This window comes from Anabrus simplex, chromosome 7 (genome assembly GCF_040414725.1).
Source record: "Anabrus simplex isolate iqAnaSimp1 chromosome 7, ASM4041472v1, whole genome shotgun sequence".
NCBI lineage: Eukaryota > Metazoa > Arthropoda > Insecta > Orthoptera > Tettigoniidae > Anabrus > Anabrus simplex.
The window spans coordinates 166,982,010-166,999,371 of NC_090271.1; the positions used below are offsets into that span (position 1 = coordinate 166,982,010).

Sequence of the window (17,362 nt, forward strand, 5' to 3'; positions counted from 1 at the left end):
TGAACCAAGATATTGATGTCTAGTGCTTGCAAGAGCCTCGCACTGGCACAACACATGCACGGAGGTCTCTTCCTCCCTACCGCATCTTCTACACATCGGATCCTGACTGATTTTCATGATGTGTAGGTGTCTCTGTAAGGTATTGTGACCTGTTAACAGTCCAACTACCATTCACGTTCTGGTCCTATTCAAATTTATCAGGACCTTTTTATAACTTTGGCTAGGCCCTTTGATAAGTTCACGTGCCTGCCTTGCTATGGTTAACCTCTTCCAAATGTCTAGGTGAGACTGGTTCATCCACTGGGATATTACCAGTTTCACACTTCGGAGTGACTCTCCTAGGAAGGGCTCTGGTCCTATGAAAGGACCTTTTGAGCCTTGTTTTGCTAGTTTGTCAGCTTTTTCATTTCCAATGATTCCTGTGTGCCCAGGGACCCATAATAGGGTAACTGAGCTAAATTCACACTGTTGATCTAACATTCTTTGGCACTCCCATACTATTTTTGATGTTGTTCTAACTGCGCATAGTGCTTTTAACGCTGCCTGGCTATCACTGCAAATGGTGATGCAACTTCTATGTCCAGGCATGTTCCATATATATACAGCACAGGCCAGTGTCACATATACTGTGGCCTGAAAAACAGTAGCATATTTACCTATGGGAAGGGAGAGCCTTGTCTTAGCTCCCAGACCCCAGCGCCTGCGCCCGTCTCTGTCCGCGAGCCATCTGTGTACCATGTACAGCCCCCAGACCTAAGACGGGCCCCAGCATCCGTAGCCCACACCTCCCTTGTGGGTATCACCACTGTGAACTTATAATACAGATTAAAACTAGGCTTCATCAGGTCCCTGATCATCATTGTCATAGGGCAGGTCTGGTGAAGCCTTGTAAGAATAGAAGCGTGACCTCTGTTCGGATTCTTGAAAGACCATCCTCCGAGTGACCAGAGGCGGTAAGCACTCATTCCTGCTATTTTCTTAACATATAAATGTAAGGGGGGAAGGCCTAGGACAAACACAAACACCCAGTCCATGAGCCAGAAGAATTAATGAGATGCGATTTAAATCCCCGACCTTGCTGGGAATCTAAACTGTGACTCTCTGAACCGAAGACCTCATTGCGTACTGTTCAGTTAATGATTCGAACATCGTAAAGACTGGAATAAAATAGTTAATATATCCTCACATTTTTATGTTCAAGTGATCATCACAGGTGAGGGAACTCACTCTGTGAATCGGTGGTACTCTTCTTCTGCCATCTGATACAGTAAAACAGAACATCGAAATTGATCTACAGGCAGCCTAGATGGTGTCAACTCAAAAAAATGCCTGCACACGGTAGCTATGACCATATGATTTGTGTTATTAGCACAAACGAGGTCATTAGGCAAATTGGTCAGTATATTACATCAACGATAATGGAATTTTGAGGCACAATATGATTTAAACATGGATAGGATGGATATTTTCCAACTAAATTAATAGACATGTTTGTTTTAAAGTGTGAAGCCAAACACAGATGTAATATAGATAACCAATAGAACTTTCCTAAGGATCATCACGTTGTATCTGTATATCAAACTGGCGATTCAGAGTTTGTGAACAGAACTAACTTACCTGTGTTTTTTACATTTAAATTTGTGATTTATAATCAAATATGGGACATTACAACTGCAGTATTATATCTCTCTATAAAATCATCACAAGTCATTCATCAAATTTGTGACTCACTGTGAAGCCTAAGAATCTTATACCCATAATTTTTAGAATATATTTTAAGCACATTTCTTGATTATAATGTAATTTTAAAGGTCTCGAAATGTTAAGAGTGTTTGGAATTTGAGCTGATGAAGAAAATTGAAGGTTCTTGAAAGATGTAGTATTAAAATGAATTTAGACAACAATTTGTGATTGTATATTTAGGTATTGACTAGGCAGATCCAATAAAAGGGAAAGAAACACTAATTGAAGCAGTTCTGAATGGTGTTTCGCTCCACAGAATCCCAGGCAGCCTTAATGAAATGCATGGCATATAACGTCGTGTACACACCAATGTACAAAACAACGGGCGGTACGGTAAACGGAACAGTGAACCAAGGACAGACGTTTGAGATAAGTTCAGTGCATGGTTTGTCTGTTTTCTGTTTAGTTCAACCAAGCCATTGCATCAAATGGACATGTTCCTGGAAGCTGTAACACATAGAGTATTTATATTGATCTAGCAGCGAAGAAGAAATGTATTGTTAAGAAACAAAGAAGATGGTGGCAGACTCAATTATATGCAAGTAGATGAGTGTTTGGAGGCAGTTCATTATTAAATCACTCGAGAGCATAAGGAATGAGTGGACAGATCCATAATTTTATGAGAATGGAGTCCTGTATGAAGAGGAAATAGCAGGCTATCAAATGCAAACCATATCGATGTGTGAATCTCGTCTGACCCTTAAAGAGAAAATCTTTGCCCAAATTATTGCCATTTGATTTATATTGTTATTGTATTAGTTAACCGACTACAGTATAACCCCGATTTTGCGTAACCTCAATTTAGCGTAAATCCGCATTTAACAGAAGAAATTTCCAGTTCTGAAAATTATTCCGTAAGGGCAATATTCGATTTAATGTAATTTAATGTAATTAATGTAATTTAATGTAATGTAATTAATGTAATTTACAATAGAGCAAAACCCACATTTAGCATTAAGGAAATGTTGAAAATGAAAATATTTATTTATATTCGTTTTGGTTATGGGACATTAAGAACCTAGAAAAAACATCATAAGCTTGCTAAGGATCATTCATGGAAGAAGAGGAATTTAGAGTGCAGGCACATAGGGCTAAAGAGAAATGTCGGACTTGGATGCACATCCGACCGCAGTCGCTGCAATAGAGGAGAACCCCTGTTTTAATGACAGTGTTATTATAATTTTCAAAAATTCCCATATTAATCTGTTCATTATCCTTTGGTTACGGTGAGAACCCTTTTACTGATTCATCCGTTATTACGATAAACATTTGGGCATGTTAGTTTTTATTCGTTATCAGTATTCATGCTCACTACTCAAACGTTTATATTGAATGTGATCGATCATCTTCCGTATAGATTTCTCACTACATGCGAGCAAGTCGCTCTTGAGCGAGCCTGAGGTCTCCTCACAACTCTGACTGGTATAAACAAACATCGGGATAACATGTTTTTGCAATAAGTGCAATGACAGCAGTTGTTAACTCCTTTGAAATAAAGGCTGAAGTAAACGATTGTTTAATTTTAATACTATGTACTGAAATAAAATAAGAATGTGATACTTCTTCTCAAGATACAGCGGTGTGCATAAAATTTCAGAGGTTAGGCTATGTACTTTCTCATCTTGTTAAATTTCAGAAAGGCTGTTCCCATGTAAATTTGTACTGAAAATGTTATAATTATTCTATAGGGAGTTTGAAATATGTTTTCATAATACGTGTGCAGTAAACCTAGGTTAGGTGACGCCTTTTGACGTAAGAAAATGGAAATGTTTGCCACAAGCCTCTGGAGTGATGCTATTACAGTTTATAAGAATGATACTGAATATGCATGTTCAGACTATTGGAATTAGAAAATACATGCTAATGAGTAAGCCACTGCTTCGAAAACATCCGCGAAAATGTTTAAACAAACCAATTGCTGTTTCATACCGATTTTAAGGTGTTCTTGTGTGAGTTTGGTATCTTTCCCGAATTTTATCATGTATAACGTTATAAGAACAATCTTAGACTGAAGCAGTTTCGCATTCACCGACAAAAATCTGTCAAAATGAAGCACAAACCGTAACTACAGTACAGTGTGTAGGGTATATATCTCCTTGTTTTATTGCTGTCACTGTGTAAATAAAGTATGATGGTACAATTTATGTTAATACTGGCAAAGCTCCCTGGAAAAGGTGTGTTTTTACCGAAACCTTGATTTAAGATAAACCCCCTTTTAAGGTTAAAAGAATTAGGTCCCTGTAAAAACGTTAAGTAGAGGTTCTACTGTAAATGATGGTAATTACAAAATAAAGAAAGAGTAGGGCCTACTATTCAAGGTTATAGAATTATTTTTAAAACCTTGAACTGAAATATGTTTTGAGAATGTTCGATTTTAGTTAAATTGGACTATGTATTAGTATTGACTGGGTGGTTTTAGAAGTCAATATGGAACCAACATGAAATTTATTACTTGCAACATTCACGTTTGTACGTACCCATTCCGGTTCCTAGATTTCTTTTCTGTTTTGCCCACTCTTTTCGAAGTCAGAAGATATTCCATCTTCTTGTTGCATTCATCGATTCGTATCTCATACGATGCTTTGACCAATATTTCTGTCGCTGTTTCGTGCCAAGAATCATTGTTTTTAATTTTATGGAAATACTGTAGTCCTTATGTTCCCAATTCCAGATACTTTTCACACTCCTACAGAGTTCTCTCAGTTTAACCATTAATTATTTTGATCTCTGCTTTGCACTGTGAACTAAAGAACTGAAGACATAAAAATATCACTCGCAGTTAAAAGTAAAGGTAATTAGTATTGACTGCCCTGTCCTACACTCAAAAGCATACTGACATTGTGAACCCGTCCACACATGTGAGTTCAAATTACTTTGATGGTTTGTTGAAATACCGACTGTCAGTGGATCGGAGTTTTATTGTAGAATCGCTGAAATGCATGCCATATCGCTCGGCATACCACTCGGTTCGGCATTTTGTTTGCTGGTGTGTATGCGGCTTAAGACAGTGATTTTTCTCATAGTTGATTCCAGTGCAGCCAATCTTCTCTGTACCAGCCTCTTATGATACTTGTGCTTCATGCACCATATTATTCCTTGATTTAATGACTGTAGCTTGCTTGTGCAGTTTGTGCTGGGAGGAACATATTTTTATGTTTCTCAAATTAGAAACATTTGGGAGATAAGCAACACACTGATGAATGAAGAGTGCAATTTTTCTGGTTTTTTTTTTTTTTTTTTTTTTTTTTTTTTTTTTTTTTTTTTCACCAAGCCCTGCGTTCCATGCAAGTATGAAATTTTCAAATACTGAAAATGTTATCTATGTTTTTGTGTTGGAATTGTACTTGCATGGAAAAGATTACACGTGCTTGAAGCATAGCAGATTGCCTGCTTTTCCATTAACCAGTGGTTACAATTTCCCAATTCCACTTTAATCACAGTACATAGAACTGTAAGCCTTTCTTGATAAGTTTATCATCGTTATACTTCATGCCCTTAAAATCTAGGGTTTTATCAGGCTGAAGATGAAAAAATATCCCCCTTCCATTTGCATTAAAAATATTGTCTTTCTTAATTGATGTAAGCCTTGTAGTTTTCCACGTTTCAGTAGTTTTGGGCAGTGTAGTTATTCAGGACAGTAGCTCACCTCGCACACATCTATAAAATAAGTCTTGTCAATTCTATCTATCAATCCAGCCACTGAATGCTTTAAAAATCAAGTTCCATCTCCTATGCTAAATATCGTGGTAGTACTGTCTAACAGCATGTTTAAAGTTCACACTTGTATAAACCAGTTTAAAAGAATGACCCTATTTACTCGCATGCTAGACCTCTTTTTCCCCCCACTTTCACAGCCAAGAAAAGTAAAGGAGGGTCCAATATGCGATAACCTCAAATTTTGTGCATTGAACACATGACTTCTAGGCTATCAAGAGCCTACATGTACATATAAACATTCTACACTATTCTTTAACAAATTTATGAATGTATTTGAGTTATACTGGCTGTTTTCGTTGCAAGGCACTATTTCTAAATGTAAAAAGACAATAAATGCTGAACACGAATTTTAGGCCTACGTATAAAGTAAATTTAGTAAGTTTTTTTACTCATATCATGTCATTTGTTTCATCTCATTAATTCCTCTGATGAGGTTGACGTCAGGAAGGGCATGCGGTCGTAAAAACTCGCTACGAAGATTCATCCCACTTCATACTCAATCCCGTAGAGAAAAGAGATAAGGGTATTGTATTATCGTATTATGCAATATTGATACAAAACAATTTAATAGCCAGTCATTTGTGTCTGTCAGTTGATCCACGGCCAACTTGAATTGGCAGTGGTTGATGAGCAGTAAGCCTACCACGCTGTAAATCTGATCACTGCTTTCATTTGAATTCTCATCTTGCGCCGCCAACTTCCCTGTGATGTCATCTTCACTGCCACCTTGTCAGCCATGTACTGCAATTGAGAGCATTCGAGGTACCGTCTTTTTGAACCTTTTAAAAATAGTTTCATTCCCGATTACTATATAGAGTCCAAATAGTGTGAATCTTTTCCCAAATAGTTCCTGGAGATGGTATCTGATATTCCCAGTTGGTGTGTGTGTATCAGAAACCACTCCTTCCAAATAAAGCCGTGCTGTAGAAAACGTGCCAAACCACCAGCTGATAACTAGCGTATGTTACAAGTTGTACTTCGAAATGTAATACATAGTGACTGGAAGCAGTCTTTTGATAACTAATTCTTAAGTATATTTCATGATTGTTCTCTACATTTATCACATCAGCATTTACCTAAACAGCTGTAAATGAGATAAGAGAGACCGCATGGTTTAGGTTAGGTATGCCATCACCCAGATAGTGGCAAAAGTTCCATGACGGAAAGAATAAAAATAAATAAATGGAAAGTTTGCCGCATTTTTTGATATCTACAGGTGTGGCGGTAATGCATTTTATTACCATAATGTTTAACTTTGTATTCGTTTTCTTCATATTTTTATTAACGCATACCCTAGTATTATAATTTATTAGTTTCATGTCCGTATTGATGTTCAATATACACAATTACAGGACCGGTTTCAACCTCCTATGAGGAGGTCCTGTATATTATTGAGACAAAATAAAGTATTGATTAGGTGGAAATATTATTATTATTTGTTAGGTACGTTGACAAGTAAAACAATTGTTATGATTGGATAGTTTTTATCACGTTTTAAATTTACTTCTCTCCAAAACAAATACCTACTGTATATTGGCCCGAGTTTCGAGATATTAAACGATCACTTTGTTAATGATCTCACCTGCTAGATTTTGGCAACAACCGTGAAAATTTCTCAACTAAAGTAAACTCATTTCCTTATCCCGAGGTGTTGCAGCTCTTTTTAGACACGGCCCAGTGGAGGGGAGTTACATGTACCATTTTACCATGTATCAACCTGCCTGCCGTTCATCAATCTCTGGCAGTATGGTACCAGGAATTGAACTCAGACTTCCGAGAACGGCAGCTAAGTGTGCTAGCCATTACGCTGGCGGACATTCTTAACTATAAAACACAAACATATAGCATGAGTGATGTATGCTTGTAATGTGCGGCTCAGACACGAAACTATTCACCTATTTGTGCAGTGTCATCAGAGCTGCAGTAGGCCTATGCTACGGAGGCAGACATTCTTAACTACGAAACACAGATGTACAGCATGACTTCGACGCATGTTTTAATTGCGTGGGTCATACGGGTGAAACAATTCACAAACTTGTGCGATGTCGTCAGAGCTGCAATAAGACTTGCACCCAATTCAAAGCGGAATCGTTGTTCTACTCTGACAAATTACGTTGGGGGTCTTGTATGCAAGATTTTTTTTTCTTTTTTTTTTTTTTTTTTTTCTTTTCATTTTCTTCATCTCAAAAAGACAGGGCGGGGGTCTAATACACGAGTAAATATGGTACTACTAATTCTGAAAACTGACGCTGGTGATTAGGTTTTTTCTTAGCCCTTCTCCCTTCTTGAGAAACTGTTTCAATCAGTTTACATTTACTAAAAGTCATATTTAAGGATGATGGAAAAACATCTCACTTCCACACTGAATCCACATGCTTCAGGTTTTTCATTGTTTTGTTATTTGCCACACTTATTTACTCTTCATTGGAAACCTGAAGATAATGCAGAGTTAAAGTTTGCCAACAATACTATAAGGCAAGCTATCTTTTTTTTTTGCTAGGGGCTTTACGTCGCACCGACACAGATAGGTCTTATGGCGACGAGGTAGGCAAGCTATTGTAACAATGAATAGAAGTAGGTAATCTTTGATGACACTGTAGAGACTACACATGCTACTAAACTGATATGAGCTCTTGTCTGTGTTACTGTGCCAAGCTGAAGCATTCACTTAACCTTAGCCAAAATGACACGACCTGAACCAATGGCACTCAAACGTGATTCATAGATCAGCTGTTAAAAGTTTTCTTGATTATTACAGGATGAATGCACATGGTTATGAGGGTATTTAGGGGTTGTAGTAAGGATGTAAAGGAGAGGACATATAAGTCTCTGGTAAGACCCCAACTAGAGTATGGTTCCAGTGTATGGGACCCTCACCAGGATTACTTGATTCAAGAACTGGAAAAAATCCAATGAAAAGCAGCTCGATTTGTTCTGGGTGATTTCCGACAAAAGAGTAGCATTACAAAAATGTTGCAAAGTTTTGAGTTGGGAACACTTGGGAGAAAGGAGACAAGCTGCTCAACTAAGTGGTACGTTCCAAGCTGTCAGTGGAGAGATGGCGTGGAATGACATCAGTATACGAATAAATTTCAGTAGTGTCTTTAAAAGTAGGAAATATCACAATATGAAGATAATGTTGGAATTCTACAGGACAAATTGGGGCAAATATTCGTTTATAGGAAGGGGAGTTAGGGATTGTAATAACTTACCGAGGGTGATGTTCAATAAATTTCCAATCTCTTTGCAATCATTTAAGAAAAAGCTAGGAAAACAACAGATAGGGAATCTGCCACCTGGGAGGCTGCCCTAAATGCAGATCAGTAGTGAGTGAGTGAGTGAGTGATTGATTGATTGATTGATTGATTGATTGATGATTGATTGATTGATTCATACTGTCTGAGTGGAATAGAAATCAAGTTTTAAAACTAATAGAACTTTTTGAGTTTACTGATGTCTGTATGACATTAGAAGTGAAGACTACCACAATAGAATTTAATGAGACAAAACAGTATTTGTTAGCAATGGAATGCTTATCGCTCAAATATCATACAATACAAAGCAATGGGAAGGTGATCAGACAGTGGCCATTCTCTTGACTCAAGTTTCCAAATGCTAGCAGAGAAAACTGAACATGTGTGACATGAAACAAGATCTATAAACTTGACCATATTAATAGCCTATAGTAGTCCATATTGACTACTTACAGTGACAATCTCACTATATATATTAAAGAAAGAAAAGAGAAAACTAAATAATAATGAATGCACGACCTTTCTCTCTGTCAAGGTTTCGAACACTCTTACAATAAGAGTTACAAGGTCACAACCCTACTGTTGTAGTTCCTTTTTGCCTGAAATACATTGCTAACCATAGGTAATCTACATTCACAGTCCTAGAAAAATATTGCGTCAAAAACAAGCATTATTTTAATTAGCAACAACTATAACATACCGGTACTGAAGAATAATTGTTTAGTGTTATCTGAGTGAAACCTTTTATTTCCTTAAGATCTTTGAAGATGTAATAGATGTATCTCAATTGTTTGTTGTAAGAAATAGTTGAACATCTAATTAATTTGTCATAATCAAGTCACTGAATTTTGGTAAATACTTTTTCGCTGAAAATGAAAATGAGAATGATGTTTTCTCAGAAACATGTGTGAATAAATATGTATTAAACACAGAGGGGGGGTGGGGGGGTGGGGTGGAGAGAGAGAGAGAGAGAGAGAGAGAGAGAGAGAGAGAGAGAGAGAGAGAGAGTAAGAGTGTGCGTACGCGCGCGCGCGCGTGTGTGTGTATGTTTTACAAGGCAGATCATATTATCTCTTGTTTTTTCAGTATAGTGAAATTCAATCAATCAATTGCTACTGATCTACATTTAGGGCAGTCGCCAGGTGGCAGATTCCCTATCTGTTATTTTCCTAGCCTTTTCTTAAAAATTGTCGTAGGACAGATGTGTTAATTATGATAAAACCTTCAATAATCGTGTTTTCAAGTTTCACGATGAGTCGAAAGTATTACGTTAGTATATTAATGTATTGTATCCCTGGACGTATAACGTCCCTATGCTTATCCTACTTAACTTAACAACGGACGCATGGACACGCAGACTTCCAATATGGCATCAAGATACATCACCATTAGGTCTCTGGTGATGAATCCTGTATATATTCTTTGTAGATTGTTTAAGGAGAGGAATAAAAAAGTTAGCACATTGGTGTTTAAAAAGAGAGATCGATGAGACTAGATTAAGTTTCGTAATGACAATAAAGTTATTTAGACAAGTAGGGACCTGAAAAAATCGCATTTGCGATAAATGCAAATTTTTGAATCTTGTACTGAATCCAAGCCTACAGTAATTCTAATGTGGAATAAAATAATTTTTACACATAAATAGAAGTGCGACAAAATGCAAATTGTCGCCCAAAATGCGAAATTAGTATGAATATGCGATTTTGGTGCTAATTCTGCAAAAATGTGCTATTTTACTGGCGAAAACAACGTATTTCGGCAAAATTGTCAGAAATACTCAAAATTTGATGCATAAATCTTTCGACCGTTCTGATCGATGAAGAAAAATAGCCGATTGATTGCTGTTTGCTGACTTTAATCAATATTTACTATGGGAGTAGCAAGGGGAATAAGATCTGTATCGATTATTATCGAAATGTAAATCAAGTGTCATGGAAATAACAAGATAGACGCAGCGTTGTTTCCCTGTTGTTCAAAATTGAAACTATTGAAGAGTAGAAAGTCGGGCAGTTGTTTAGGTTATGGGGCGCACGACAAAAACTACGCACGAAAGGGCTCAGCAATATGTAAAGGATTGTTTATATGCCACATATTCAGTGACGGTGTTTTACAAGTATTGTAATTGCCGAGTTGGGTGGGAAAAAAAGGATAGCATTGTGAAACATGTTAAATCTGAAAAGCACGTGGGTAAGCAACACGATGATGGAAGTTCAATCCCTGCTGCTAGTACGTCTCAAGGAAAGCAATCTTCTGTGCTTACACAGATAGTTGTAAAAGACAAAAAATTACCAGAGATAACTTCTCGAAATGCACAGTTGAAGTATTTGCCAAAGCAAATATAACTCTGGAAAAGCTGGAAAGCAAAGAGCTAAAAGCCTGGATTACTGAGTTTTCAAATGAAGAGCTGCCATGTGTGAGAACTCTTTGTGAAGTATATTTACCGGGTAAGTTTCAATTTCATTGATCGGGTACGGTTCAGGTATTATGACATCGAAACAATGTGCAAAATTGAAGGATACCGAATTTGAGTGCGATTTCTATATCGAACTATCTTACCCGTACCCAATTGATCCACTAATTTTAAATTATTTTGTTATAATTTGAGGTCTTTCTTTCTTCCTTTCTAGAAGTTGCATCTGACCTCCAGAAAAGAACAGCAGAGGCTCTCATGGGGAAGAAGTTCAACATACTCTGTGATGAAACTACAGATAGAATGGGCCGTTGGGTTTTTATCATCATATTCCAAGTCCCAGCCAGATCGAAAAGAGAGCTGCACGTTGTTTCGTGAACTATCTTGATGCAGGAAATGTTACAAATGTTAAAAACGTGCTGTTTTAGAAGCTCTGCGCAATTATAGTGTACCATATGATGCAGTTAAAGTGTTTGTTAGTGACATGACTCGGCATTATGAAACATTAAGTGTGGTCATAGGGGATCATTTAATGCATGTACAGTGCTGGACACATAAGATCAGCTTGGTTGGCGATAGTTGGGTCACATTGATGACAGATTTAAATCATGTGGTTGCGATGGTAAAGTCTGCATTTTTAAGAAAGCGAAAATATAATTATTTACAATCCTTAACATTGGTGCTTCAAAGGAAGCAAAGCTTTTTCCTGCACCTGTCATAACCCGATGGAATAGTTTACTTTACTGATGTTGTTACATTTTTCAAGATGTCTGACATGAAAGACATCAACAGCTGTGGTATTAAGTACCTGACTGATCTGAGTGACTGAGAAGTAAATAGGCTTTACTCGCACATGGTTTGTGTCACAGATCATGCAGCTGGATTGGTTGACCTCCTTACTGAACCTGAAGGATCTCTGTATCCTACCTCTCATCTCCTTTACCCCAAACTGCATACCTTGACGCTAGTTTTACCTTAATTTGTGAGAGGAATTTTTCTGCGGCAACTAATGATGCTTTGATTAAGCTCACTCCTCTACAGCAGGCTGCATGTAGAGATACATTTGTCAAAGCTGCTCATTCTTCACAGTGCAAGCTAGCCACATTGAAAGCTAAGGACCCCAACCATAAGCATTTTGTGTCAATTTCTCAAGCTTTGTATCCAAAAAATATAATTTTGAATAACACTGATAAAATAGATGAGCTTGAGAAATTGTTTGGAGTAACAGATCTCTCACAAAACGATATCTGGTCTGGTTACTGTTCTCTGAAACATGCAATTCAAACCCAGATGAAAGAAAGTGAAGAATGTGATGTCATGCTTGCATTAACTGCAGTTCAGACAGTGTCTTGAGTTGTTGTGGACCCCAACGAACAATGTAGATAGCTAGTGCATGTTTTCTCATTACAACACAGTGGTTACAGACAAACTATTTGAAAAAAAGCAATGCCGAAGTACTGACAGTGGTTTCGTTTGAACAATGAATTTGTATTGTGTGTGAACCGAGGACAATAATTGCACTTCATAAACTCGGAATCGTTAAAATTAATAATACCGTGCAATTATTTTAACTTTGTAAATGGATGCTAATTTTGGAAAAATAGATGCTAATTTTGAAACAAATAGATGCTAATTTTTCAGGTCGCTAGACATAAGTAAATGTGTTCTCGTGTGATATTTTTATTTCGTAAAATAAAAAATTGCATATAGAGAATGATAAACTTAACCTTGAGACATTGTAATGGCTGAGGATGCTCGGTAGACGAGCAAAACATGTCCCACCTGTAGTATTATGTCAGGGTTAAAATCCTAACAACAAAAACATTTTATGCTTTGAATAGGTGGAAAACAAATAAATATTTGTATTATTTTATAACAAATTTCAATAGGGCCTAAATATTAGAGTATTTACACTACTATGCTGCCGATCTAAGAGTCCAAAGTTCCAGAGCTGGAATGACCGGGACGCAGACAGTCATAAGCCGTGAACGCACATTAGTTTCGGGGGATGAAGGGGGCGGGGGCGAATAGTGTAGAGTCCCACGGCAAAGTCTATTTTCCTTTTACTCATCTGTTTAATAGGACTACGTGATGAGTCAGAAAATCTCAATTCACTACACTGGTGGGGAAAAAAACTATCTGACTTGGAGGCATATTTTCCTCCAAGCCAGAAGAGAAACTCCCTCTTCGCTGCTGATTTGGAATAAAATTAACGTAGAATTTAATAAAAGTGAAAAGGAAGGAGCTTTTCTTAAGAAACGGCTCTTTTCAGGGTTGAATTTTTAATTATTTAATGAATTGTGGTGCTATAATTTGGAATAGGCCGATATTGTAATTCTAGACCAGGTCATAAGTGAGCATGTGCCATTATTCTGTTAAGTGTGCTCATTGATTATCCAATCAGCGCGTCAGAGTAGGGATCGAATAGCTGGATTACTGTGATGAACCAGTGTATTACGTACCAGCAGTATCAGAAAATGTATGAACCAGAGGAATCGCATGCTGAAGTAGAAAGTTATCTAACTCCCCAGCTATTTCCCACCAATATTCAGGCAGGATGTTATACTCGGTAGACAGTAGTAATCCCATCTATCGGAGATGAGTGGCAGCATAAGGGGAAAGAATATCACAACAAACAACGGTCAATGTACAGTAATGTTATTGTTGATTAATTTTATTAGCTTTCGATATTGTAGGCCTTCACATTTAGTTTTCTTCTGACTCTGAAATACCACTCTTATCAAAGTCAGAACGGTAAAACTAAATAAAACATAAATGATCGGAAATTATGAACTTTTGTTATGTAGTACTTTTCAATAGGACCAATAACATGGATATTTAAAAAATAAGTTTTAGTCATCTTCCCCTAAACTACCATTTCATCCTGGGTGAATAAAATTGTTTACAGCTTAGACGGTAATTTCTTATTCCCTGTTTCCATATACTGATTTTCATTAAATTCTGTTTACCCATTTTCTCGTGGCTTGGTGTTGATACGGACTTAGCAACAAAAATACAAATTCATGAATATCTCTGTTATCATAGCCGGTACAGTAAAAATGTATAAGACATAAATGATCGATATATAACTTTAGTTATGTAGTATTTATCGATAACATAAATATTTGAGAATTACATTTTAGGCCTTCTCCCAAAATACCATTTAACTCAGCGTGAATAAAATTATTTATGGTCTAGATTGTAGTGGCTCATTCCCTGACTTTACGTACTGATTTTCATTAAATTCTCCTTGGCCGTTTTCTTGTGATGTGTGTAAATACGTACGTACATACATACAGACAAGAATTACTGAAAAGTAAAAAGTGCATTTCCTTGATACTGTGGACATGACCGATACAGAAATACCATTCTTTTTAAATTCTGAGAAATCTACAGACAAACTCCTATTTGGGGCCGATGACCTTCGATCTTAGGCCCCTTAAAACAACAAGCATCATCATCAAGCATCATCAAAACTCCTATTTTATATAGTATATAGAAGAGCTACATTTTAAAGTGCTGGAGTACAACTTTGAATCGCGTGCCGCTTCATTTGGCAACTATGGCAAGTGTGACGAGGCAATGACGTTACTTCCACTTTAGTCTGTTCAAAAGGTGGTCTGGAGAATAGCCAATACTTTATTCCTACATTAAATTGGGACTAGTTTCGATCTTCCCATGAGATCAGCCAAAAATTTTACAAAATTGACAAGACACGATATAGAAACATATGAATGTGGTTTGTATCACGGCACCTGCAACATATCTTGGGCTTCACAACTAGGGACAAATTTATGAATGTGATCCAAATTGGAAAACAAACCTCACTCGATTTTGTACTTTCTTCCAACATATTAAGACGTCCCTAATGGCATGCCGCATAGTTTCATTCTATTCTAAATGAGCAACAGTTGCATTCCATAAGCTATGTATTACGATGCAAAATTTTTCATTCATGTGATTCTGTATTATTTATTTGTGTCAGAGGTACCAATATATACAACAATATACCAAAGTCAATTTCAATGTGATTCTGTACTAAATTATTTTAAACCACAAGCCTAGGAAAGTGAAAGTTCACCTAATGTTTTAGCAGTACTGCAATGTAATTTTAATTCTACTCTGAATGAGCAACAGCCAATTCCATAAGCTATGTATCATGAAGCAAATATTCATTTATATGATTCTGTACTAAATTATTTCAAACCACAACCCCAAGAAAGTGAAACTTCCACCTAATATTTTAGCAGAATTGTGAAATACTCGTAATTTTGATTCGACGATGTATAGCTAAGACTATCAATTTTAATTTTGTTGTATAACCTTCTTTTAAAATTCATGTTTCTATATCATAACTTGTCAATTTTTTTATAATTTTTGGTTGAAGATGATCTCATGGGAAGATTGAAACTAGTCCCAATTTAGTGCAGGAATAAAGTATTGGCTATTCTCCAGACCACCTTTTGAACAGACTAAAGTGGAAGTAACGTCATTGCCTCATCACACTCGCCGTAGTTGCCAAATGAACCGGCCCACGATTCAAAGTTGTACTCCAGCACTTTAAACAATTAATTTACTGAATTACGTTTTTAATATTCTAACTACATTTTCATACATAAAGCATTGCGAACGAATTCTTTTGACATACGCAGTAAGCATTATATTCATGATATTATTATTATTATTATTATTATTATTATTATTATTATTATTATTATTATTATTATTAAATGAAATGGCGTATGGCTTTTAGTGCCGGGAGATCCCAGGACTGGTTCAGCTCGCCAGGTGCAGGTCTTTTGATTTGACGCCCGTAGGCAACCTGCGCTTCGTGGTGGTGGTGGTGGTGGTGGTGGTGGTGGTGGTGGTGGTGGTGGTGGTGGTGATGAAATGATGATGACAACACATACACCCAGCCCCCTTGCCAGGGAAATTAACCAATGATGGTTAAAATTCCCGACCTGGCCGGGAATCAAACCCAGGACCCCTGTGGCCAAAGGCCAGCACGCTAACCATTTAGCCACGGAGCCGGACATTATTATTATTATTATTATTATTATTATTATTATTATTATTATCATCATCATCACCATCAATATATAACATTATTTTATTATTTATCATTCACTATTATTATCTAAAATATTCCATTTGAAGACTGGACCAGAAATGGAATGATGCCCTATCTAGCTCGAAGTATTTGAAATGAGCCTGCTGGAGAGGTCTGTCACGCTACTCAGGGGCGATTGATGAAGATAATTATCTACTCATACTGGAATTAACTTGAAACTGACAGGGGAAGTTCGGGATACAGGCAAAAACCTGTCCTACCTCTGCTTTGTCCAGAACAGTTTCAATAAATTAATTATTACAAATATATTTTTATAAAAAATATTATTGTATTATCATGCAGGAGGTTTCAGCGTCAGCTTACCTTGTGCCGCAGTAATTAATGTGTATCGCTATCGAGGGCTGCACGCCCGAGTTGTAATCAGAGTCGGGGTCAGCACACGAGGTACCATCACTGGAGCTGGAGCTGTCATCATTGAGATTGATCACAATCTTGTCGTGAAGACGTTCTATGAGGCCATCAGCTTCCCACATGCAATTCTTCGTCAGTTTCACGTGTTCTACATAATTTCACCGTTGTTCCGAAGTCACTTTACGTATTCCCTCTCGCATTAATTGCTCCACTTCTGGAAGCTTGTAATGTTTGTTGTTAGCCACAATGCATCCCTTCACTTGGCTCCACACAAGTTCTATGGGATTTAGCTCGCAGTGATATGGAGAGAGACATAATACCTCGTGACCTCCAGCTGCTGCCAGATTGTCAATGCGATACTTGGCATAATAATTTGCTCGAATTTTATTGAGTATTTCCACAAGTTCAAGTTTTTTCATACAGGGTTCCCAAGTAATAGTTTTATCTGTCAACCAAGCCTGAATAACAGGTTTCATGGCACTTTTTATGGGCACACTCTCGTGGCTGTCTTAATAGATGTATCAACCCAAACCCTGGACTTAGTGTGGCCGGCGTTTGCCCATGTCTCATCTGTGTACACTACGGCTTTTCCCTTGGTGCTTACTTTGCGAATAGTGCGTAAATTACATGTTATAAACCTCATTTTAGGTCTGTATTGAAAATTTAACAGTTCAAAAATGATAAAGGTGTTCTAATTTATTCCACCTATTCAATACTTATATTTTCACGTATAGTTGTTACATAATTAAATTATTA

The 17,362-nt window shown here is 37.0% G+C and overlaps 1 protein-coding gene across 1 annotated transcript in view; it reads left to right on the forward strand.

The window, feature by feature from the left end:
* Positions 1 to 17,362, forward strand: part of Cdc23 (cell division cycle protein 23) — a 291,636-nt gene that overhangs the window by 173,178 nt on the left and 101,096 nt on the right. The window lies entirely within an intron of this gene.